Genomic DNA, 21449 nt, shown 5'->3' with positions numbered 1-21449 from the left:
GGGTGGGCTTTCTTTGTTTATTTGTTAACTTTAAGTAATATTTTGAGCTTGAGTCTTCCCATTTCAGAAGATTTTTAAAGAAAAATCTCAAAGACTTTGGTTAGAACCACAGAACTGAAGGCCAGCAACTGCAGAAGTGCAACTTCATGACAACTTCTGAGCAGGTCACAGAGGGGGAACGTCACAAGCACTCCAGTGATGAATGGTCTTATGTAGAGTGGGGAGGAATGCCCAAGGATCAGATTTTGTGTGACTTATCCCTTCGGTAAATCTATACTTGACTTGATCTTCTCTTCTGCCTCAGGGATTATGAATATAACATAAGTGATTGCTCATGCTGTCCACAATTTACGTACGCATACACCAGATACTCCACAGCTATTTATTTATGAAAGTGGCACTGATAGAAAATGCCAGAAGGAGAGACCCATTATCTGTATTTTCTAAGTGAATGAAAGCAATTAAGGCCCAACAGTGATGAAGAGGACAGTGAATTCACGTCAGTTTGGTGAAGCAGGTATGGGATGACCACACGACAACAGGTCAGTCTGTTCCTTTTGATGTCCACAACATACCTATGAATTCTTTCATAATTTACACGCGCATTTTCATACAGTCAATAAATTTAAAGCAAGCATAACAGAGCAAATACAACAGAGTTCTACTAAACATCCAGAAGAAAAAATAACACATCCCTACTTACTGTCCCAAGAAACAATGTGTCCAAGATAAAAAAAACAAAAACCAAAAAACAACAGCATTAAAAACCATAGTGTACCTGGGCCACAAGCCCTATGTTAGCTCCATGGGACAGTTACAGGAGATCTCCAACAGCCTGCCATCTTACTGGGGCAATCAACGTATGCTGTAGGAGACCACTCCTCCCAGAGCATTTTCAACAATTTTCAGACCTACTGCAACCCAGAGCAATGCCTACTGTGACAGTGAAGGTGTCACTTCATCCTCCCAACTCTGTATCAGCCCTACACAAATCTCAGCGGTGACATAACCGAACTCACTACCTTGTAAGTTGAACTTCGGAGATGATCCTGCTTGAAGGATGTCTCCTGGCACCACGGTGGCTCTGTCTGTTGGCTCAGACCACAGAGCTCTTCATAGGTGTTCAACAGGTCTCTTGGTCACAGATATTAGCGATCTGTATGAAAGAAGCCACGCCCCTTATTAATCTGTTGTAAATGTCACTAAGTGGCAAAAGAAATGACAAGTTCTTGTCCCCCACACACCTCTCCACTCTCCTAGAAGCTAAGTCTGTGCTCAGTAGCTGCCAAGTCAGGGCGTCTCTATACTGTGCTGTGCGCAGTTGTAGGGGGCTCGTTACCCGCCCATGCCTCCCACAGCACCAGGGGAGGTGCAACTGAACCCCACTGCCTTTGGCAAGCCTCAACCAAGGCAGTGGGCCAACTTGGTCAGATGCGACCATCAGTCAAGGCAATGCTGGATTTCCAAGTGTAAGCTGGGTCAAGACTTTGTACCTCAAGGAAGGACAAACATTTGTGCAGATCAACGGCTTGTCCAAGGAAGGGACAACCTGTACATCCAAGTTTTGTAGGACACACCAGTAAACTGTTTCTCAGAGGTCGTTGAGTCCTCAGGAGATCTCATAATTGCTTAGCAGAGAAGTAAAACCGGTGAACTATTGCGTTTGTGTATGGGGCAACCATGCCTGGGCTTGGCCTTCATAAGTAAAGTCTTTCAGTCTGTGCTGTTCTGAGAGGTCTGAAAGAAATCCAGTTCCTCCTAGAACAGCTTCACCACTACAGCCAAAACAGACATCTCAATTCACAGTCTTTCCTTCCAACAGCCACAGGCTGATCCCTGCTCCCATGAGCAGCAAGAAGGCCCCTTACTTCCATGGACAGGTTTACCCTAGAAGTGCAAGTGCCCCAAAATCTTTTGCTTCCAGCCTGCCCTTGCAACCTGTAAGCCTTTCTTCCTCTACTCAGAAAACTCACTTAGAAGCAAAGGTGCCTCTATTTAGTTCCTGATGTTCACAGAGATGGCCAGTCTGGGATCAAACGCTATCTTCTCCCAGCACCACTACATGCAGGCAACAAAGCCTACTCAGTCTGGGAGTCTACTTTCCTTCGTGTCTGGCTGAGAACTTACAATCTTTTTTTCCTTTGCATTGTGTGCCATACTAAATCCTCACATTCAGCTCTGAGATTCTGGCTCCAGAAGTTGGCAATGGAATTACTTTTGTCATGCTGACCTCCAGAACAAGGTTTTCCTCTGGTTTCCTATCAGGAGATTAGAGTTCTAAAAGCTGTCTTTAATGGGAAAGGGAACATAAAGTAAAAACTTGGTCCTATAGCTAGGACTCGTGTTACACAGGACAAAGACAGAAGAACCACAAAAAGCACCGTTTCTGCTAATCTTAGAAAGATGATCTTTCAGTGTTGGTAGCAGTATGATTCGTCAGCTGTTCTGAAACAGCTATCAAAAACTTGTCCTTTGCAGGGCTGGGGATCACCATTTTAATCAACAATTTGAAATATGAAAATGAAATTCTGGAGTAATTTTCTTCATTCTTCTTTCTTTTTGACAGTTATTGCTGGTGACCATATTTATACCTTCCCAGTGCAAAAGAAAACATGTTGATAGAGGAAAATGTGATTATTCAAACTGATGCTTGGGCTAAAATCATTCCGTTCTACATCTCTTGTTACATTCACAGTGATATAAAAGTAGAAGCAATTCCAAAGTCAAATATAAACAATTTGAAAGTTAACAAACTAAGAAAATAAGACAACAAGGACTTTCCATCTGCTGCTGGAAAATCCTCGCACCCAGGAGCGGACACTGTTTTCTAGTGGTGTCCCAGTGGTTTCCCACAACATCTTTCTCTGCCTGTTTTGGCCAATGATCACCCCAAGGACACTTCCTCAGACATTAGTCTTACTGGTCCGGGGCAGCAGTTATGTTACTTTGTTGACCAAATGCTTAACCTTAACATTAAGTACTTTTAATAAAACCAGTTGCTACGCAAGACTCAAAAGACAGCGACACTTCATGTAAGCCATAGGAACGCTCCCAGAGGAAGCATTTATTAGCTTCTACTAAAGGCTGATTTCAGCTCTCATCAACTGCAGCAAGAGCCGTCCGCGTAGCAGAGTTAGCTCAAGCAAAGGACCTGAGCCATCCCAGAGGCACAAGGCTTCCTGCTGTTCCCCTTCCCAATGATTTTCTCCCCACTGAAAGCCCACAGCCGATGATATTTAGTCTCAAATCAAAGACATTTCTATCAACGTGTCATTTCCATCAATGCCACTTTCATAAATAAATAGCTGTAGAGTATCTGGTGTATGCGTACATAATAAAGACAATTTAGCTGTTGGTCTCTGCCTGAACAACTGAGGAATTCCTAATTAGATAGGCAGTTGGGTCTAGCAAGTACCAGGAGAGCCACAACTCTGCCTGGTCCATTGAACCTGGACCTGATAGAGCTTTGACCTATTTCCAGCCCTGGTTTTACAGTTTTCTTGGCGGGGAAGGCAGGGAGACCTCTCTTACAGATGGACTGACAACTTAAAACCATCTGTGACAGAGCAGAGTCCTCCAAGAGACTGACCTTCTTCCATTTCACAGTTTGCTTTCCACCCGCCCACCCAAAAGTCCTGTTAACCCCTGCATGCCAGTGGATAAGCTACCACATACCACTGAAAACCTGCAAAATGTCATAATGAATCCTGGCACATTCAGCAGCGGTCACTGCTTTCACTGCAAAGGGGACACGTTTTTCCCTGGAAGCAAGTTCATTCCCCTAATGAAGGGCAGTGAAGAAGTGTCAAGAAGCAACAGCTGCAGGACAGTTATTTCAGGACGGAATCGAAAAGTATATTTTATCTGGAAACAAGACTATTCCCACTATTCCTGTCTTCTGTTTTCCCTGCAATTCCCTTCTTCAGCATATCAATATGAAGTCTACCCATTCTGACCAGTGACACTGGCACAACTCTTCTTATAGACAATTGGTGCCCACCACATGGCTCAGACAGAGCAAGAAGTGAAGAAACCAAGACCTGGTAGGTCCAAAAAGCTGACCGGACTTTCCAGTTCACTAACAGATGACCAAGGTCAAAAGTTAGTCTTTTACTTGAGTCGATTGGCCAAGCCACACCATTGCCCTGCAGCGTGGGGGTCCGGTCAGTCGCTGCGCTGAAGGTCAAGGCGATGTCAGGGAGGCTTTGGGGCAGAAATATTCAGAGATATGTAACAGGTCAAGGTATGCAAAGCTCAGAACTTGGGTTCAAAGGCTACTTCGACATAATTGCAATGAGAACCCCATAAACACTGTACACAAAAAAAAAAAAAAAAAAAAAAAGAAGTTGCATTCATTCAAGGATGGGAAAGGGCATAAAAAATGGAATAAAGGTCCAAATTCACTGAAGACTACCAGTTACCTGCATTCCTACCGCCACCCAACATACCGCATCGAGTCAGGTGAGTCTGACAGTACCAGTCTTGCTAGTCACGTATAAGTAAAAGGACATTTTATCATTCAGATCAGGCCATGGACCCGGTGGGTCACAGGAAGACATTTTATTTTTACCAGGAGAATGCCCTGCACCAGGATAAGGAATAGTCACACCACACAAGTGGGTGCCGCAAATGAGTCTTCTGGACTCATAGTATTTTATTTGAAATATATGTGATGTACCAAGTATTGAGTACTCACAGCTCACTTTGATTTCAGTGGAAGAAGCTCATGCTCAGCCCAGTTCCTCAACATCAGCTCATCCATGTTGTACACTCCAGAAGAAATTTAAAGGACTATTTTAAGGCTCGAAGCCTTGGTTATTTTACCTCCCACACCCAAGATGCCACTCTGCCCCTTTGCTACCAGCAAGCTGAGGTCTGTCATCACTGTTCACGCAGAGCCATGATTAGACCCACTGCTGTTAGCTGGACTTTCAGACGCTGAGATGCAACTCAGCATAAGGAAAAGATTAGAATCAGGGTAACAAATTCAAGAAGCAGCAGCGCTCTGCTTTCACACTGTAGATTAGCTCCCTGCTTCCCACGGTGCATGGAATTCCTTCTATTCCCTTGGTCAGGACCGATTTAATCTGTTTGCAGCCATGACTGACTGGAGGGGTTTGCTAGCATGATCTATGATTTCTTTCTATCCGATCTATGATATCTTTCCCCTTACGATAGCTGCTCTAATGACTTTCTTACATGCTCCAATGCCTAGGCTGGCCAGTGTTGGGTTTCACTTACCAGACTCACCAAAGATGCGATTAAACATCAACATGTTACCAGACATACCACCCCACCAGTACTTTTCACCCCTCCTTGAGATACTGAAAAAAACAACATTTTAACCCGCTGTGTGCTTTAATGAATATAGAAAGTAAGGCGTGCCTGCATCGCTTTCATTTGACCCTATATGGCCACTGGACTTTGCCAAATGTCTTCTTCTCTATTCACATTTAAATATACATTCACTATGTATATTTGAACCGCTTTGCATACGCCACCCCTTGGCCGTGCAGAGGGTTAATAAAGCTCACTACAAACAGCGAAAAAAAAAAATAAATAAAATTGTGCTATTCAGATGCCACAAAAGACTCAAGTTATAAGGCTTTTTCTCATTCCCGCCCCCCCCTCCCCTGGCCCCGCTTCAAACTAGAGCACACAACAAATACCCCGCTTCTGGTTTATTTATTTGTTTCCCCAACCTCTCAGTGGCAACAGATGAAAAAAGCCCAGTCCTCGCATGACAAGCTATTTTAATATTTCATGCTCTAATGTCCCAGGAAGTTTGACACTGAAACAAACAGTAAGAAAATCTCTCTGAAACACCAAGAGTCCGCAGCATGTACCACCTTCCCGCTTTCTCTGCGGGACACCTGAATATTATTGTCGGCATTGTTCTAGTGCTGCCCTGCCTGACCTTTGCCTGCCCAAGTTAACATGGTGCCAGAGGACTCCCGTCGCTGGGAATGCCATCCCATTACTTCTGAAGGTTGTTCTCTGTCAAACTCTCTCCTTATCCAGCACTAAATAATGGAATAAAGTAAGTGTCATCCTGAGACAGAAAACTACGCCAGCATCCAATGGAGAAATAACTAAAACAGAAATAATCACAGTGGAAAGGACAGCATCTCCCCCCTTTTACCCCTCCTTGCTCCAGGAATCCTGCATTTTCACAAAAGTGTTGCAGTGTCCCCCCTTCTGCAGTCATGAAACTAGCAGGGTCCGTCACTCCCCATCAGTCACCCTTCCCACCTTGTGAAGGGGATCGCAAGGAGCTCAAACGCACCTTGGCTCACAGCAAACACGGCTACCGAAACAGGTACACAGCACCCACCTGCCTGTGCCACCGCAGAGGTCCTCTTCTGCCCTGACAGCTGTCCAAGCTGCAGCTCCCCCCAGTCCTTTCTGCAGTCAGTGCTCAGTTGTAAGATCAGTACTGGGTCCTTGGGATCCTCAGCTGCTCCCTCCGTCTCGCCTTCTGCCTCCCCTTCTCTCACACTTAAATCTCTCTCTCGCCCTCTCCCTCTGGTAGGTGAAGCCTGTCACAGGGCTGTTAGCCTGTGAGACATCCAGATGATATTTTTTTATGGGAACCTGATGCACCTGCCTCCTATTCATTATTATTTCAGTCCATACCAGTAATGGTGCTGGACAAATTTGAGATTAACATAATTCTTCACCATTTCACAAGTCATTGGAGTGGTGCTTTTTCTGCAGATTGTGTTTCCTCTTCACAGCAACTCATTAAAAACTTTGACACAGCTGAATGGCTCTGGATGTTTTAAAGGAAACTGCAGCTTTATTGGTTTGAAACCAATCTCAAGAACAGCTAGGGTTACTAACTTCGGTTGAGTGGCCAAGACATTTAAAGATGAGGCGTCTCCAAATATGCTCCTTTTAAAAATAACTCTTTGAAGAGTTAGTATTACAAATATAAAGGATGAACAGAACATTTCACAGCACCAGTTCACAGAATTTATTAGCTTGCAGTTGAAAAGCATGAGCCTGCACTCCAGTGACATGGCTGAGAGCAGCCTCCGTTACCTGCATAGCTGTGCATACCCCTTGGAACTAAAGGTACCTCAGAAGCATTAGCAGGCAATTAGGAACCGTTAGGTCAGGCTGGAAATGGAGATCAGATGTACGGACAAGGTTCTGCTTATCAGGAAAGGCTTCTTCTGCTAGGAGACATTTATCCAGAGTCACCTGGAGCTAATCTAGATAAAACTTAATGAAAACAAAAGAGAGTCCCAAAATAAAAGAGCCTAAGGCAGGGGATGAAGAGGTTTACACACACAGTTTCCTCAGCTTGCAGAGGGTAGTGGGCACCCATGGACTACCCAAAGCTCTCCTTGCTCCCACCCCTCGTAGGTTTGCAAGCTACAGACATTTCTGGTGTTTCATTGCCCACATTGTTCACCTCAGGGACAGTCACACCTTGGGTGATAATGTCAGCCATACTCACTAATCTCAAAGGCAATCCTGCACAAACTGTGAGGGAAGGCGCACACAAGCACATCAGAGCTTTTAAAAAGCAGATGGATAAAGTTCAGCAGCTTGTCCTCTTCAAGAAATAAAATGTGCTTGTGGCATAGGCTGTACATGAAGCACTTCAAGCACTGAAACGTGGGCAAAGTCCACAGCCCCAACGATGTAACCTAGCCTGGAATCACACCAGCTAGTCCAGCGCCATCCAACAGGAGATGCAAGAATCTAAGGAAAACACAATTTTCAAAGGTTTTGCTTCTAACCACTTGAAAGCAAACCCACACACACCAGGCAAGGGGCCTATTGCACCCCGCATAAAACTATACCTCCAGTGCACCAAGCCTTGGTAAGCCCTTAATCGTTAAGAAGGCACAGCAAGAAGTATGAAGATGAAGTAGCAGGAGGACAGCAGTTTTGCTTGTACTTTTATGTACTTTCCAGGAAATCAGATAACTCAAATGGGGTTATCATTCCCTAACCCTTTTACTTCAGATTAACCATTTTTTTTAGTTTGGATTCTCAGTCCCTTGACATCACAGTGGCCAACTGAAATCTGCTGAGGATTTCCTACCTTGCCCATCAATAGCTAAGCATCCTTCTTGTAAATGAGAGCGCTTGAGCTGTCGCACAATCTGCTGAAGTTATACTGGAACAGATTTAAGACATAAAGTGCAGGTGACATCCCAAAGAATCACATTTACATGCATTTGCAGTCAGCAAAACATAGAAGGTCCCATTTCATGTGGTAGAAGAGAAAAAAGGTCTTCTGCTGCAAAAAGCAGAGTACTAACAACCCAGGAGATGCTAAAATCAGTCTGATGATAGACTTGAAAATATGTCCCAGTTACCAGACCTCAGAAACCCAAAGGGCAGCCTTATGTAATGTGCTTTACTTAGCAATCCTGACACATCCCTTTCCAATAACCCACTTCAACAAATTGTACGCCTGGGTATTCCCTTCCCTTTGACAACCCTCATAAATATTATTTCCTATCAGACATGTGAGAGAACTCTACTGGAAACCCACCAAATACTATGACCGCACTGACCTGAGGATGTGAGATTCCAATTGTAATTTCATCCCAAATTAGCAAGTGGTTATTGGTTGTCTCAAAATTGCATTTGTCAGGAATGAAAATTCTTTGCCAAAATAAGCCATTCAGATTTATTTACGACACAGACAGATTTTGTTACTCTCCCACAGAGTATTATCCTAAAACACTGTCAGCTTGACCAGCTCTGGCCCTCTCCCTTTCCACGTTTGCAACCCAGTCATTAAATTGTCCGTTAGAAGTTGTACTGAGGGCACAAAAACCTTCACACCTCTACATCAAATGAGGATAAAACACGGAAACAACCTACTAGTGCATTAAGCCTGAGAACCCTGAACCTCTGCTGTGACAGACTAAGAATACAATCCACTTTGTGCTCTTCTCAAGCTTTATGCTCAAAAAGCATGGAGTCTCAAGGAACTGGACATGGACACTAGAGACAGTTGTACAAATTGTCACATCTCAGCCATTTTCATACTCCCAGCATGTAGTCTTGACAAAAGTGTCCCACAGCAAGGCACAACAACACTGCTTCAGACCCAAAGCACAGGCTCCACACCAAACCAGGATGCAGCCTGGCAGCAAAGCATCCCTCTGAGGGACCAAAGATCCATTTTGATTATGTTTGTCATCTCTCAAGCATCCAGCCAGAACAATACATCACAGTCCCTTCAGGCACCTGAGCACGTACAATTCACTATTGCCTTCAAAGGCCACACTGTGTCAGTAATCACTGGAAGTCTCGCCTGTAGGGAGGCTGATCTCAGGTACCCGGCTTCTGTGGAGAACAAGCCCATGAGCTGAATGACCTACCCAACAGCCAGGAGCTCGGCATAAGCATCCGGACATCAAGTGGAGGGTATGGTTCAAAACCAGAAACTCTACTAAGTAAAGTGCTGGGGATCCCCTCAATTACCCAGGCCCAGCGCATAAAGGCAGACTCCCCTCCTAGTTGTCCTACAGCCTTCTGCCAAAGGGGCAGTGAGCACCTGTGAGGCAGAGAGGACAAGATACTGAAGCATCCAAAAGCACTCAGAGCCTTCCCGGGGGTTCAGCTACAAGACAAACTAAGGGCCATCCCCACCAGAGCTTCTTTTTCAACTATTGCACGTCCCTTTTCCCCACCCCTCAGCCACCCACATCCGCCAGATCAGTAACTGGATCTTCAGAATAGCAGCAGAAGGACATGAGAATGCCCCAGGTATTGTCACATAAAAAAAGATGGGCCAAAACCTAAGCAGCAGGGATAACCAAACTGGGTCAGAAACCATTCACCTCTTCCAGCCTTCTTCAAATGGAATTAGTATGTGCCAAAGGGGATTCACTGGAGCTCACCTGACGCAGAACCACTCCTGCCCTTGTAAGCTCTGATTGCTATCTGGGTAACCTGACCTCTGCCTGTGGGCACAAACCAGGCCAGCTGACACTAAGCAAGACGGTAAGTGTCCAGCCTACAAACGCCTCCTTGGTCCTGGCCCAAGGCAGGTCCGATATCACCCTCTCACTCTGGCTTGGCTGACAGTTGCAGGGATCCTGATGGCCTTGTGAGGGCTTTTACCACACCATGAAGGCAGCTGAGCTTTTTGCCCCCAAACACCCCGTGGCAGCCAGCTCTCTCGCTTGTTCTCCCACGTGATAGTGACCCAGTGTGTGACAGTCACAGGCCTTTACTGCTTGCTACCAGTCACAAGGCCAGCCCAGGGTCCTTAGCAGGGAAATACCTGTAAGAGCTGGATGCTGGGGAGCAGGCGGGGCTGGGCTGGTCCCCAGTGGAAGGGGCAGCCCCAGCAGCAGCAGGGACCTTACTAACCAGGTGCTCCCACCCAGCACCTGATGTGGGCTAGCGGAGAGGCGATGGTAAAAAGTCAAGTCCAAGGTCAACCTGGGAAATCCACACAAGAGTTCAGGCACCAGCCTGAATACAGGTGCAACTACAGCAAAGGGCAGGAGGGGGACAAAGGCCCAGGCCTGAGTTTAAGTAGAGCTCCTGGGCCATAAGTGGAGGGTGTGGGAAGGGGTCCCATGTGAGGATGCTCAGGGCAATTAAGGCCTATTAGTGCCCTCAGAGCCCCATCCCTGGATTTCAGAACTTTATTCCTGTGACACAGCAGCTCGCCCAGGCCTTGCAACCAAAAGGGGCTCAGCACCATGCTTCAAATTCAGCTCCCCCTTCCCTCCCACTCTGCCTTCCCTAAATTGTCCTGCTTCTATGGGTGGTTCTGCTCTTCTGCTGACTTCTAGGCCCAAACAACCTCTCTATTCCCTCGGCAGCACTCATCTGCCCCAGGTGCCTTCCCTGTTCATGACTGAAGGGGATGGTGGGAGCAGAGCCAGGGGGAGGGGCAGGTAGCAAGCAGAAAATGCACCGGGCAATGGACAGGCAGTCAAGTACAGAGGTTTACCTCCCTCTCCTCTCACTCCCCAGCATATGACAGGAAAAACTGTACCATTTCATTGAACGTACTCTTCACTACTTTGGAACTAAGGAGGAAAGTCCATTTTTGTTAGGAGATTCTGTTTTTCTGAAATTTCCAGACTGAGATGCTGCTCCCTTCCATGCTCTCTCAGCCTCTAGAATGAATCTATGCGATCCCACTTTAAACAACATGGCAAGACTTTTCACAAGGAATTTAATTTGGTTCTTGTGCCATTTCCTCACTCGAGTATATGCAGTGGATTGATCAATGCTGTCTACACAACAGTCTTCATCCAAGTTCATCCCTGGAGGTACCTGCTCTTCAGACTAATGTTGACTTTCTAAAAATTACTTTGCCTTTCAAACTAAAGCTGACTTTCTAAAAAGCATCACAGACAGTAATCTTTCTGTTTAGGATCAAAACTGCAACTAGCTCTTGTGGGAAGGTCTCAGTCGTCTTCAGCAAAATAGTTCCTTGCTAGGGATGCTCAATTCATTGTGCTGTGAAGCTGTACCAGCTGTGTCCCCAACCACAGGGCTCTCCTTCAGCCAGTTATTCCATTGACCCAGGGATGAGACAAGCACAGAACTGGAGGTGCCCAGTAAAGAGCATCAAAGAATGATGGTCAGACTGCCATGTGGCCTAGTGCTTGGCTGTGTTAGATCATGAAGTCACTGCCAGACTTCAATGCTTCTGAAGATACAAAATTTCATTTTTCAATGAACATCTCAGTTTGAAGTGTCCAGACCTGACTAATAGGTCAGTACCTCAAGCCTTCCCTGACATCACTGGGATCACCTGGATGCACATGTCTTGGTGCCCACATGCTGGGAAGACCACTGGGATATAACGTGCATGCATGAGTCTGAATGAATGAAATCATTTTGTTTTAAAATAAAATCACCTTCCCCTCCTTTAACATCTCACACTGAGTTCTGTCATCTCATTGCAATGTTACTCCCTATGACACAGCTAAGTTTGCAACTGCCTGGGAAAGGCAGAGCCTCCGAATAGGAACCAGATGATGATACAACATCTTGTGGACCAGTTTACATCCTGGTCTCTGACAGTCTCCAGGACGTACTTTTTATGTATTGCCTTTGGTGACATTCAGTTGCATGTGCTCTGTATTTTCCACCACCAAGCACGTTCTGCCTGCTCTCAGTCAGGCAGACAGGCAGGCTCCTGTCTGGTTGAAGGGTAGAGGGACATAGTGAGCAGGTCACTTTTCAAGGCAGACGGATGGATAGACGCATCACTGAAACAGGCAGGATAATGTCAGGGGTGCTGATACGTTGCAGCCAGACAAGGAGAAGAGAGGAAAGGAGGAGTGGGTGTCAAGAGTCGGGTCCTGTGTCAGAACGGGTGATGGATGAGGGAGGACTGTCTTCTGGGAAGGGTGGCTGGGGCAGACAATATCAGTGCCAGGAGCTGAGCAGAAGGAAACAAGACCCACGAAAAGGCCCTGATTAACCCTTCATTTAGACAGAACTAGTCTGTGGCTCTGAGGCAAACTGAACAGCAAGCAAATTGCTTGCAGTTTGGGCCTTCACAAAGTCCAGCATGTCCTTGTCAATCACTTTGACAGATTGGGTCCTAGATGGTTCAGAGCTGTCAATGACCATGACAGTGAATGGGTCATCGTCTCAGCCACTCGTGCTTTTCAGCTTCATTCATCTTATTTTCCAGGCATATCTAATTTTACACTCACCACTTTCACTCCTCTCTTTTCACCCAGTAAGTGTTTCTACTTTGAAGGGGTTGTAACCAGAGCAAAGGTATTATTCCTTCCACAGTGACCATACAGGGGTGGAGCTGTCTGTGCAGCCCATGGTGGACCACAGAAGAGGAGAAACCTCACATGTGTATCATCCGAGATGGCTGGCCTGTATTCCTCAGTGGCACTACAACTTTGGACCCCCTGTGGTTCCTCAGGGCCAGCTGGGTCACGCTGACAATTCCCCAGTCCTTGTTGGGAGGAGGAATGCACTAGTGAGATGCTCCTCTTCACCATCCTTAGCATTCCTTTCATGGCAATATTAAAGAACTTGTGTTAACACTCTGAACTGGCAACAGCAGCAGAGTGGGAGGCTGCTGATGCAGGAGCGTCAATCTGGCACAGAGAACAAGACTTCTAGCAGCCCAAGAAGACACAGAGAAAAACTCTGGAAAACTTTAAAAAGCAGGGAGCAAACAAGTAAACCATTAACTGTTGCTACTCCCCTTCTGCAAGAATATGAAGACACAATTTCTGGGCTTTGTGTTTATTGAAACATGTCCATCTTTCGAAGTATAATTTTAGTTCTCTGTCCCATACAAATACACTAAAAATTCAACTTTTTCATCCTGGTGTATTATTTTCCTATCTATCCATCATCTTCTAAGTGGCTATCTCGTATTCCAGGTACCCTTCTTTTCCCTGTCCTCTCTCTTTATTTATCCTGTTGGATAACTTGTATCTTCTTTGTAGCTTATGAACTTATATCTCATTGATAAGAACATTGAGATCTGCAGTTTGTCTTCTCTGGAAGGGTTTTGGCCTCCTTCCTGACTCTCTAGGTATGCCTGCAAAAATAGAACATGCGCATTGCTGTCTTATGACCATATCCTTGAGAAATAAACTTCCTTAAACAACAAGCCACAGCCGTCTGAGGCAGAAGCCAAGATATACTGGCCTTGCCACATGCCACAAAGGTCAACAGACCCAAACTGCCAGAACAGACAGCGGGACAGAATGCCAAAAGCAAAGGACATATAAATCTAATGACTGTCATCTTAACTATGTCAGCTGATTTCTGAGCTCAACCAAGAGGGTCAAAGGAGAAGGATGGTCCCAGTTTACCTTTACAAGTCTCAATGAACTGAAGCCTCTTTTAAACACAAGTAGTTATAGCAGTTCCTTAATTGTTTGAACACGCAGGAAATGTTCTTTAACACTCACCTATATGGTGTATCAGGCAAGAAGTCTACAGGTCCCAGGCAGCCAGTCACACCTACCTGGTCAGAAGGTGGCAGAAAAGCTGTGAGAGTCTACAAAGCAGCTGAGGCCTGTAGTGCTTTCTGCTGCATCAGCAAGAACACGGCCAGCAGGTCAAAAGGAGCAGTTCTTCCCCTCCTTTTCTGAGGCCACATCTGAAGTAGTATGTACAGGTTTTGGCTCCCCAGTTAAAAAAAAAAAGGTCTGGACATACTGGAGTGAGTCCAGTGGAAAGCCAACAAATAGGAGGTTCAGTAGGGGGTTAGAGCCCATGAGGCAGACAGGCTGAAGGAGCTGGATGTTTTCAGCCTGGAGAAGAAAGGATGGGGAAGGTCTGAATTTCAATCTCCTGTGCTACCTAGGGTGGCTTACAGCGAAGAGAGCCAAACTCCTATCATTACAAGAAACAATGGACACAAGGTACAAGAGCAGTTCCAATAAGATGTTAGGGAAAAAAAATCCTGTGAGAGTGGTCAAACTCTGGAACAACAGCCCAGAGAGATCATATCTCCATCCTTGGAGATATTAACAATTTTACTGGATAAGCACTTTCTGTGTACAAGTACTAGGGCAAAACTGAAGGAACTTGCTTTGTTAAAAAATGTGGAAACAGGTGAAGGGCTAAAAGAAGATAACAATCATGAATACAGTAGAGATCAAGATGAAGGTGGAGTGACAAGGCATATCAGCAAAGGCATGACCATAAAGAAAGAAGGGCAAGCAATACAGAAAAGAGAACTTCTGAGAGTCAACAACCATCTTGATAAACCATCCCCCATAGAGCAGGTTGGGGTGGAAGCTTCCAAACCTCAGCATGCCAGAGTCAGGGATTTAGGATTCCTGGCAACATTTCTCTTCTAATGGTCTTGCTTGCCATTGAAGTCTGTCATTAAGGCTCTACAAAAAATTGCTGACATGCTACAGTCTGATATCAGTTATTATTAACAACTAGGAAGTCCTAGTTTATTAAAGGAGTAAATTTGTGCATGCTCAGAGAGGATACAAGTTACTTTCATCTGCTTTAAGTGAGGAAGAGACCTTGCACGATCAGGTTCCTTTGACCTTGCATGGGTGTATGAAAACACCAATCCTGCCAGGACCATTATGGCCTGTTCCTACACTCAGGACCCTGACTCTAACCCTCAAGTCTTTGGCATGGTACAAAGTCAATTTTAAGCGTAAAGATAATAGTTCAGCTATTTAATCCCTACATTGGGGCAGATTTTCATCTATCTGGTCCTTGAAATCTGTTGGTTTCATTTCATCTATACGTTCCATAACTTTCTGAGACTTCAGTCTGAGAGAGGCTCCAGCGGAGACACTCACAAATGAGAAACCAAAGAGTAGGGACCTCCACACTGAACACAGATATAAAAAAAATATTGGGCTTTTTTTCTGCTATGACCTTAATTTTCCAGCGTACTTCCTTCACACCTTCTTCACACCTAGAGATTCTGTCAGGTTTCTTGTCCTGATAAGTTTGAGAAAGGATGTTTTAGTAGTTTTTATGCCTTTTCCAACCTGGTTTGTTTTCAAAATCAGGATATGCTGTGTTCAAGAAGTGACAAATATCAACCACAGGAGGATAGTACAAATTCCTTAAAACAGTGAAAAAATCTAGACAAAAAAAGAAGATTAAATGGGTTCACTCTGCAGTGTTGAGAGGGTGAGAATGTGTGAAGCCTCAGTTTTCAATAATAATGACAGTGATAATGATGACAACAAAGCTGACATGAGAACAGAGGGAACAGAAACAGAAATTACCGTGAAAGCAGTGGAAGAAAAACTCCATGTGCAATTCCAGTACAAGCTGATGAAGTATTGCTGTTAGAAAAATATCAGGGCCAGCTTTCAATCTCAGTTTTTGAGGCCTACACCAGAATACGGGGAACACTGCTGTTTGTTCATATTCAGGAACAATTTTCTTAAGTAAGAAGGTGTATGGAGATGGCATCATGGGCTGTTCAAGGTAGTGAAGAGCAAGCTATATTAAAAAAGAATGAATAAGGTTAGTTTGTTCAGCCCAGCCAAGGAGAGAAGGGGGGAAAATACTATTAAATACCTTACAAAAGTAAATATCAAAAGGGGGGACAAGGTGAAAGAAGGACAAATGGAAATAACTGACTATAAAGAGGAATATCAGGAGATTTTTAACTATTAAATCTGACTAATACAGCCTCCTAGTTAGAATAATAAGGCAGAGCATCTGACAGAGTTAACAGAGGTTTATTTATTTTATAATGGGAACTCTGTGACACAACTTTCTGCCGCTCAGATTCAGAGGTCTTTTCTAAGGTCAGGAGTGAAGTCTGGGAGGACAAATGGCCCGGAGACACTGAACTCAGAAACCCTTGGCTGCAGTAAATGCCATTTGGGAGTGACTTGCTGTACAGTTATTTTGGCAATTTGTTGTCCCTGCTCTCAGGCATTCTCTTCCAATAGCCAAATCATAGTGAACTTTGTGCACAGCACGGTAGGACACCCATCTACCAGGCCAGCAGCAGGGCAATGAAGAAAGCTTTAAGTAAGACAGTGTACTCATTTGAACTAACAAGCCAGCATTACACAAGCTTTAAGCGCTACCAACATCCAGGCCAGTGATGCCCTTAGAATAGAAGGTCCCAATTCTCACCTGCTAGCAAGACCTCCACATCTTTTAGGTAGAAATCACAGTTTGGCATTTCATAGAGGCAGAAATACCACTGTTGTGTGTCTGTCTTCTCCTATGTCAGTTATAGTGGTGATTCTTCCATCATTTGGTGTGTAGATGTGTGTATTTGTGTGCATGCCTGCTTGACAGTACTTGATTTGATTTGCTGAGTGCTTCAGGGCCTAAGAATCACAACAGTTGTCTTAGGGTTCATAACTCTGCTGACTTGCGATCAAGAATGCGGAAAGCTGTGACCCAGAGTATCCACTCCACCTCCTTCGGCATCCGGCTGACAATTGAGCTGACAGCAGAGCTAATGCTCCAGCATGCTCAGTCTAGTGGGCTGACTCCCCTGCTACAGACTATAAATTACACACGGCCAGTTTTAACACCTCTTGATATAGTTATGCATAAAAGCTTTCAGTCCTAGTGGCTCTGTAAGCGGTCCGCGCATCTGCCTGCCCGAACAGGTGTTAATAATAAGGAAATAACCTCCCTGGTGAGAGGAATTTTAGAAGCTGTGAGGAGGGGTTGCAGTGGCAGGGAGGACAGTGTGAATGTGGCTGTATACACCTACTGACACCCCTGGGCACTTGGCTTCAAGGACGGGAGCTCACCCTGCAAATAGATCTCCCTGGCAGAGGCCTGTGCCAAACACAACTGCAACAACAACAACAGCACTTGTACTGCGCCTTTTGGGTAAGAACGTTTTGCTGGACCGTGAATCCCCAGACTGTTTCTTGAGGAGGTGGGAGACAGAGCTATTGCATGATTTGTTAACTTGAGAAATGAGCGTTCCTGAGGCAGCTACTAGAAAAGTCTTTCTCCAGACTTTAGGACAAGACACACAAGACCTGACACAACTGCATTACAGTCCACAGTCCCTTTCAGAGCTACAGAGACCATCCAGAGGCTCTCTTGATTAATTTTCCATGTTCGGTGAGAGGCAGTAATTTGGTTGTGATTCACAGAAATCTCAGTGACGCCATTCAGAAAGGAAGCTCATCATGGAAGCAAAGCCAAATAAAAGCCTCTTCATACTCATAAGCGAGCTTTTCCTCATACTCGAGCATCCCCCAGAGGTGAAGAATTGCCCTGCTTGGACTAATTTGGATGAAGTGGGAGAAGCAGACACCGAGTGGGGCACTGAGACCAGTGTCGGGCTATGCAGCTCTGTCAGCAGCCTCATCGCCAGCACACTGCTGTGACTTGGCCGTTTGCCGCCGACTCCCTGTGAGTCCGGGCTGGGCCAACCCCACGTTACCCTGCAAGTTACCAGCACACACGTTCCTAATGAAATGACCCAGCAGAGCATCTGCTCCTGCCAGTGCCAGAATCCACCTCCCTTTTGCGCTGATTGTTGCTCTCTGTGCACTGTACGCTGCAGGAAGGTGAGCTGGCTCGCAGTCAGGGCTGCTGGGTAGCACATGACCTTCAGCATGACCACCAGTAGTCCTGAGAAGATGCCGTTCCTGCTATAGGCTTTTTGTCCCCACTGCCACAGATGTAGCATACTTTCCAGATCACCCATTGTAACATGGTAAGACGGCGTAACTCCATGATAGAAGTATTTACGTGACACCATAGAGGAAGAACTGGACCTGGGAAGTTGTGATCCCACCACAGCCTTTCAGGACATGCCATCAAAAGAGGTCTCTGTTACTCTGCCCTACTCTGTGTGGTGAATAGCTCCCTTGAACCATCAATTACAACATACAATTAGCTCCCCTAAGCAAGTGTCACAGCAGAGTCCTGGCAAACTGCCCTTCCTCCCACTTCTCCCTCATTAGGCTGCTCCTCTCTTGCTAGATCTTTAATTAGCTTGTCATCAGCAACTTGGCCTGGACTGAATACCCTGTATTGTCCCAAAAGAAACCATATAAGGCAGATGGGACACTAAAAGCAGCAAGAAAGTAGAGTGAGAAGACATGCAAAGCAATTGGTATGTGTCTGACTTCAGTGGCAGGCTTGCCAGGGGCAGTAGTAAGATTTCAGCTGAACAAACTGGGAGTGTCCAAAATGTAGGTTGGCTGAGATCCAGCAACCTCATTTCAACAAACCCACCGCAGGGTCAAGAGAAGGGAGAGGCAAAACCCAGCAAAACCAGTAGCCTTGGAGAATAAAGCTATTTATTGTGCCATTAAAGCAAAGAGCTCAGCCACGGTCAACCTACTAATTCAGCTTGGAGCAGTTTCACAAGAAAGCTTTGTTTACACCTCACCCGATTCCCTTGCTTTCACTAATTCAGAAGGCAACACTTGGCCTGAAATCACCTTTTCCCTGAATTCTGCAGCAGGTTGTATTCCCCCTGTCTGCTACCCACTGAGCTCTGCAGATGCTCCATGGCGCCGCTGCGAAACACTGAGCCAATACATGGAAGGAGAGGAGGGCAGCAAAAATGCTGGATGGGGAGGGCAGCCCATAAAATATACACCTGTTGTCAATCAGAAGCCAAGGCTTATGTCAGCCTGCTGCAAATATTTTCCCTTCCACCTTGGTGACCTTTTCAATCACACTTCATGAGGGAGACTGCTCCCATTAAGTGCTACTCGATCCTCTGCTAATGCAGCAGTTATGAAAGGACCACAGCACTTGTCAATAGGATAAACACCTTTGCAGTGGGAGAAGGCTGCAGAGAAGGGGCAAAACACCCACCTTCTGTAGGATCGCAGCTCTCTGCGCCAGTATGAGCTGGTTATTGTGAATGCAGTGGTATTCCCTGCCACTGGGACACCCTGCAGACCTGGCCACCACTCCTATGGGCTATCTGGCCACCCCTGTACTATCAGACATGAGTATTTCCCAACAAGGAAAGAGTCATTGAGACTGGGAAGGGACTGTGAAATCTGGCCATGGTAGAAAGATCAGCTTTCAGGATAATCTTCCCTATTTCTGTTGCGTTTGAGGCAGAAGATCTATAGAGATCTAAGGGGGTCTCACAGTACACTGAGAAAGAACCAACCACTGAGCAGCAAGCAGCAGAGGTTCCTGGTGAGCAGCTGCAGTAGCCTCCTCTAGATAAGACAAAAGAAGGAATGGTGGCAATAACAGAGACACTCTCCATTGTCTTTAAATCACCAGGGAGAGATTTCTGCCCATCTGACATGTGGCTGAGTGGTCCTTCTCTCCACTCGTCCTGTGTACATAGAAAAGATAAACAGTACAGCTCGGGAGATCAGACTGTTGAAATATAAAGGGAGAGATGTTATCTTAGCCCTGAGGAGAAACTTCCTGGCATGTGACTGCCATCCAGGTGGTGATAACTAGATATAATTTATTCAGGTAGAAATCTCTCTTCCCACTCTAACACCATTTTGTTTGCTCTGTCCTGAATAACAAGCCCACCAATGCCCTGGAAATGATGATTTGGAACACATGTGCAGAGTTCCTAATACACCGCAATGACAAGAAGTTTCATCAACTCAGATAAATAACCCTGCCTTCTCGGTGACAGTCTCTCATACTTCAGATGTCTCACTTCCCCTACCTGCCAACATTTGAAATCTATAAATAGGGCCAACTGAGAGAGGAACAGGGGATGTATGCTGCCACCCACTAGATATGTTAGTCTCAGGCATATGTTTGGAGGGAACTAGTGGTAAGTAAACAACACAGCACTAGGCAGCAGAGGCCTGACCCTGCAAGGTTGGGGCAGTCTGGCGGATCACTGATCAGTCCAGAGCTCCCTCCAGAGCAGATTGGCTCTGGACATTCTCCAGCTCTCCTGCCAGGAGCACAGGCCTGCACTGCTCCAACACCTGTGGCAAAGCTCCAGCAGAGACCCCACATCCCTGCAGCAGACTAAGCTGAGCCAACGGCAAGGTTCAGGAGACGCTTGTGACGCCAGGTGCAGCACTCACTGATGTTGGTGTCAGCCTTTCCAGCACTGCCAGTGCAATGTGAAGCAGAATACCACCACCACCACTTTCCAGTAACTGACCAGTATCTTCCAGTGTTGCATCAAACACCCTCTGGCACAGCATCCCCCATCCCTCTCTCTGCACAAAGGCTGCACTCAGGGTTCTGCCAGTCCCAGCAGTGCAGATCACCCATGTTTCCATAGAAAGGGCAAGTATCTCCCTCCATAGATGTTCTTCACTGTTACAACCACAGGCTGATGAATCTCACTCTGCATTACACACCCCTCAGTCCCTGAGCTCAGAAGAGCAATGGAGGGAAACAGGATTTTTGGCATGCTCCTACTGCTCATGGGACCCTTTGTTACACAGAGCTGGAAGCCCAGAACAATCCAGCACAGGTCTTGGTGATGCAGAAGCATTGAGTGGTGGCGTGTCACATTTGCACAGACCAACCCCATCAAATATATCCCTTGGAACCCAGTCTCAAATAAATCCTGACCAAGCAGAAAGCTGCCGTAGCAGTAGCACGGAGCAGCTCCTGTGCCCAGGCCCTTTTGTCTTCCTTTCCAAGCAGAAGGCTCTTTGACAAGTACAGAATTACGGCTTTCCAATCAGTATCCACTTGCTGGTAAAAGCTGTTAATTGCCTCGTATAGTCTTCTGTCAGCAACATTATCCCCTCTCGTCCTGCTGAGACTGGGATGAGGGACCGTCCTGTTCAGTGGCTGCAGTGCAACATGGGGAGGGGGAAGATGAAATATAATATGAGAAATAATATCTATGGCAGCAAGCAAGGCTAACCAAAAAGCCATGAGGGGAGCAGGATTCCAAGGAGAGAGGAATGCTGGGGGAGGAAAAGCATGGAGTTCTCTTGACAAAGATCCAGGATCATTTTAAAAGGGCCCAAGAAATTATTTTTTAAGGTCTATTTTTAATACAACCTACATGTGTGATGAGCGCACTGCCTGCCACAACACTATCTTATTACTTCCAAGATTAGTAACAA

General features: G+C 45.8%; 1 protein-coding gene across 16 annotated transcripts in view; it reads right to left on the bottom strand.

Moving 5' to 3' along the window:
• The window catches only part of IGFN1 (immunoglobulin like and fibronectin type III domain containing 1), a 62783-nt gene that overhangs the window by 32138 nt on the left and 9196 nt on the right, over positions 1-21449 (bottom strand). For all 16 annotated transcript variants that reach the window (XM_040616408.1, XM_040616412.1, XM_040616419.1 and 13 more), the window contains exon 4: positions 1023-1156. The gene's annotated coding sequence lies outside the window, so the exon portion shown is untranslated. The remainder of the gene's footprint in view (positions 1-1022; positions 1157-21449) is intronic.

This window comes from Falco naumanni, chromosome 17, assembly GCF_017639655.2.
Source record: "Falco naumanni isolate bFalNau1 chromosome 17, bFalNau1.pat, whole genome shotgun sequence".
NCBI lineage: Eukaryota > Metazoa > Chordata > Aves > Falconiformes > Falconidae > Falco > Falco naumanni.
Note: the sequence above shows the minus strand (reverse complement) of the source record. Positions and strands in the feature narration are given on the sequence as shown.